The sequence below is a fragment of the Drosophila virilis genome, chromosome X (assembly GCF_030788295.1).
Source record: "Drosophila virilis strain 15010-1051.87 chromosome X, Dvir_AGI_RSII-ME, whole genome shotgun sequence".
In the NCBI taxonomy this organism is placed as follows: Eukaryota; Metazoa; Arthropoda; class Insecta; order Diptera; family Drosophilidae; genus Drosophila; species Drosophila virilis.
The window spans coordinates 1,219,064-1,224,218 of record NC_091543.1 but is presented as its reverse complement, the minus strand read 5'-3'; the positions used below and the strand labels follow the sequence as shown (position 1 = coordinate 1,224,218).

Below are 5,155 nucleotides of genomic sequence, written 5' to 3'. Positions count from 1 at the left end.
TGTGAGTTAAACGAGAGTCCCCTTAAATGAAATAGATAAAACCCGGAAGAACAAAATATTTAGCACGAAATTTAACAGTCATAAAACAAAATTAAAGAATAAAAAATAAATAAAAAACACAATCATATTGTCTTCTTTTTATAAACATGGACTTAGATATAAATACTAGATACTAGATACTAGATACTGGATACTAGATACTGGATACTAGATACTAGATACTAGATACTAGATACTAGATACTAGATACTAGATACTAGATACCAGATACTAGATACTAGATAGATAGTTTATTTTTAATTGTATTGTATTGTAGTTATAAACGAATCCGAAGTTTTTGTTAAGTATTTTTTTTTAATTAAGTTTAATTTATAGCATTAAGTTTTAGAACATTTTTCAGTTTACTATTTGAAGGCAAAACTTTTTGTGTATAAATTCATTTAATTTCAATTTTGCCCGCTTTGCTACAATTCACAACAAATTAATGTTGCGAAAGACTTAAAAGCTGGAGTCGCTGGCAAAGTCTGTTGATAAAGGAAACCGAAAGGCTCTCCAGAGTAGTTATTTGTATTTGTACTTATATACACCAAGATAAGTATATCTAGATCTTATAACTTTCGAGTTAGGCTCAAAGAACCTTCTCTCAAAATCGATATTAATCGACCAAGAGATATCGAAAAAAGCACTTCTATCTTATATTAAACCTGATAAACCAATTGTTAGAGCATCTTTAATTTGATTACCATATTGGGAACTAAAAATTTAAAAATAAAGAAGATCAATGATTGAATTTTTAGTCAATATGCAGAATGTTCTCGGGATCCACGTAGCTGCAACAGTGGCTCAGCACCCACTTGAAAAGCTGGACGGTGGCGCTGGTTATCAGGTTTAAAAGCTTGCTAAATGCATCGCTTGGGTCCGTCTCCACGTTGCAAGTCTTGCCGAAGTTCTCCCCGACCTCCGTCTGGGTTAAATTCTCGTTTAGCCAGCGATCCATTCTAGCCAAAAACTCGGATCAATGCAGTTCCACTTCTTGAGTCGTCTAATACAAAAGAGCACTTACCTAATGGCCTCTGCCCCAGACCTCAAATGCACATAACTGACTTTTATGAGAAAAGTGTCCTAAAATTTACAAAAGTTTAGCCCTAATCGGTTGTATAAAATGTTCTAAACCTTTTCCGATTTCAGCATTGACATTTCGTCTTGCAGGCGAGACAAAGCAACACTGATTTGAAAATAAGTATGATGCATTATTGATGTGTTTTCGTAGACCTTATATACTTACCATAAAAAAAAGGAAGTGGAGTTATGTCGTTATGTCGCGGAGTTATGTCGTTTTGGAACGTCATATCTCCGCGCGGAGCTATGTCGTTTTGGAGCGTCATATCTCCGCGCGGACCTTCCAAATCATACCCTTTTTTTTTGTCGAAATCGGAGTCGGTTCAAAAATCATAACTTATTTCATACTTTTTTTTTTGGATATCTCGGATAAATATTGTCGGATTTTGAAATGTTATACCTATTTGAATTCGTACGGAACCCTTATATCAATTTGCATTCATAGAAATTAAATATCGATGGGTCTAAAAAAAGTTGTTGACCAAAAAACAATTGGTTCTTGTAAAGTCAAAATTTTTTCAAAATCTAGGTCGGTGTGAAAATCGAAACTTTTTCGATGATTTTTTTAATATCTCGGGTAATAGCTCCGCGCGGAGTTATGTCGTTTTGGAACGTCATATCTCCCTGCGGAGCTATTTCCATCCGAGCGGAGGGAGTTATGTCGTTTTGGAACGTCATATCTCCCCGCGGAGCTATTTCCATCCGAGCGGAGGGAGTATTGTCGTTTTGGAACGTCATATGTCCCCGCGGAGCTATTATCCATCATACCGCTTGGAGTTATGTCGTTTTGGAACGTCATATCTCCGCGCGGAGCTATTTCCATCCGAGCGGAGGGAGTTATGTCGTTTTGGAACGTCATATCTCCCCGCGGAGCTATTTCCATCCGAGCGGAGGGAGTTTTGTCGTTTTGGAACGTCATATGTCCCCGCGGAGCTATTTCCATCCGAGCGGAAGGAGTTTTGTCGTTTTGGAACGTCATATCTCCCCGCGGAGCTATTATCCATCATACCGCGCGGAGTTATGTCGTTTTGGAACGTCATATCTCCCAGCGGAGTTATGTCGTTTTGGAACGTCATATCTCCCAGCGGAGCTATGTCGTTTTGGAACGTCATATCTCCCCGCGGAGCTATTACCCATCATAACGCGCGGAGTTATGTCGTTTTGGAACGTCATATCTCCCCGCGGAGCTATTATCCATCATACCGCGCGGAGTTATGTCGTTTTGGAACGTCATATCTCCCAGCGGAGTTATGTCGTTTTGGAACGTCATATCTCCCAGCGGAGCTATGTCGTTTTGGAACGTCATATCTCCCCGCGGAGCTATTATCCATCATACCGCGCGGAGTTATGTCGTTTTGGAACGTCATATCTCCCCGCGGAGCTATTATCCATCATACCGCGCGGAGTTATGTCGTTTTGGAACGTCATATCTCCCAGCGGAGTTTTGTCGTTTTGGAACGTCATATCTCCGCGCGGAGCTATGTCGTTTTGGAACGTCATATCTCCCCGCGGAGCTATTACCCATCATACAGCGCGGAGTTATGTCGTTTTGGAACGTCATATCTCCCCGCGGAGCTATTTCCATCCGAGCGGAGGGAGTTATGTCGTTTTGGAACGTCATATCTCCCCACGGAGCTATTTCCATCCGAGCGGAGGGAGTTATGTCGTTTTGGAACGTCATATCTCCCCGCGGAGCTGTTTCCATCCGAGCGGAGGGAGTTATGTCGTTTTGAAAAGTCATATCTCCCCGCGGAGCTATTTCCATCCGAGCGGAGGGAGTTATGTCGTTTTGGAACGTCATATCTCCCCGCGGAGCTATTACCCATCATACCGCGCAGAGTTATGTCGTTTTGGAACGTCATATCTCCCCGCGGAGCTATGTCGTTTTGGAACGTCATATCTCCCCGCGGAGCTATTTCCATCCGAGCGGAGGGAAATATGTCGTTTTGGAACGTCATATCTCCCCGCGGAGCTATTTCCATCCGAGCGGAGGGAGTTATGTCGTTTTGGAACGTCATATCTCCCCGCGGAGCTGTTTCCATCCGAGCGGAGGGAGTTATGTCGTTTTGAAAAGTCATATCTCCCCGCGGAGCTATTTCCATCCGAGCGGAGGGAGTTATGTCGTTTTGGAACGTCATATCTCCCCGCGGAGCTATTACCCATCATAACGCGCGGAGTTATGTCGTTTTGGAACGTCATATCTCCCCGCGGAGCTATTATCCATCATACCGCGCGGAGTTATGTCGTTTTGGAACGTCATATCTCCCAGCGGAGTTTTGTCGTTTTGGAACGTCATATCTCCGCGCGGAGCTATGTCGTTTTGGAACGTCATATCTCCCCGCGGAGCTATTACCCATCATACAGCGCGGAGTTATGTCGTTTTGGAACGTCATATCTCCCCGCGGAGCTATTTCCATCCGAGCGGAGGGAGTTATGTCGTTTTGGAACGTCATATCTCCCCGCGGAGCTATTACCCATCATACCGCGCAGAGTTTTGTCGTTTTGGAACGTCATATCTCCCCGCGGGTCTATTATCCATCATCCCGCGCGGAGCTATGACGTTTTGGAACGTCATATCTCCCCGCGGAGCTATTACCCATCATACAGCGCGGAGTTATGTCGTTTTGGAACGTCATATCTCCCCGCGGAGCTATTTCCATCCGAGCGGAGGGAGTTATGTCGTTTTGGAACGTCATATCTCCCCACGGAGCTATTTCCATCCGAGCGGAGGGAGTTATGTCGTTTTGGAACGTCATATCTCCCCGCGGAGCTGTTTCCATCCGAGCGGAGGGAGTTATGTCGTTTTGAAAAGTCATATCTCCCCGCGGAGCTATTTCCATCCGAGCGGAGGGAGTTATGTCGTTTTGGAACGTCATATCTCCCCGCGGAGCTATTACCCATCATACCGCGCAGAGTTATGTCGTTTTGGAACGTCATATCTCCCCGCGGAGCTATGTCGTTTTGGAACGTCATATCTCCCCGCGGAGCTATTTCCATCCGAGCGGAGGGAAATATGTCGTTTTGGAACGTCATATCTCCCCGCGGAGCTATTTCCATCCGAGCGGAGGGAGTTATGTCGTTTTGGAACGTCATATCTCCCCGCGGAGCTGTTTCCATCCGAGCGGAGGGAGTTATGTCGTTTTGAAAAGTCATATCTCCCCGCGGAGCTATTTCCATCCGAGCGGAGGGAGTTATGTCGTTTTGGAACGTCATATCTCCCCGCGGAGCTATTACCCATCATACCGCGCAGAGTTATGTCGTTTTGGAACGTCATATCTCCCCGCGGAGCTATGTCGTTTTGGAACGTCATATCTCCCCGCGGAGCTATTATCCATCATACCGCGCGGAGTTATGTCGTTTTGGAACGTCATATCTCCCCGCGGAGCTATTTCCATCCGAGCGGAGGGAGTTATGTCGTTTTGGAACGTCATATCTCCCCGCGGAGCTATTATCCATCATACCGCGCGGAGTTATGTCGTTTTGGAACGTCATATCTCCCCACGGAGCTATTCCCCATCATACCGCGCGGAGTTATGTCGTTTTGGAACGTCATATCTCCCCGCGGAGCTATTTTCATCCGAGCGGAGGGAGTTATGTCGTTTTGGAACGTCATATCTCCCCGCGGAGCTATTTCCATCCGAGCGGAGGGAGTTATGTCGTTTTGGAACGTCATATCTCCCCGCGGAGCTATTATCCATCATACCGCGCGGAGTTATGTCGTTTTGGAACGTCATATCTCCCCACGGAGCTATTCCCCATCATACCGCGCAGAGTTATGTCGTTTTGGAACGTCATATCTCCCCGCGGAGCTATTTCCATCCGAGCGGAGGGAGTTATGTCGTTTTGGAAAGTCATATCTCCCCGCGGAGCTATTTCCATCCGAGCGGAGGGAGTTATGTCGTTTTGGAACGTCATATCTCCCCGCGGAGCTATTTCCATCCGAGCGGAGGGAGTTATGTCGTTTTGGAACGTCATATCTCCCCGCGGAGCTATTATCCATCATACCGCGCGGAGCTATGTCGTTTTGGAACGTCAT

The 5,155-nt window shown here is 45.7% G+C and overlaps 1 long non-coding RNA gene across 1 annotated transcript; it reads right to left on the bottom strand.

The window, feature by feature from the left end:
* Positions 1-712: 712 nt before the first annotated feature.
* Positions 713-1,300, bottom strand: LOC116652258 (uncharacterized). Its single transcript, XR_004305242.2, has 3 exons — positions 1,286-1,300; positions 1,064-1,225; positions 713-998 (listed from the first exon to the last, which is right to left on the bottom strand). It is a non-coding gene; the product is annotated as an uncharacterized lncRNA (long non-coding RNA).
* Between the last annotated feature and the right edge of the window lie 3,855 nt (positions 1,301-5,155).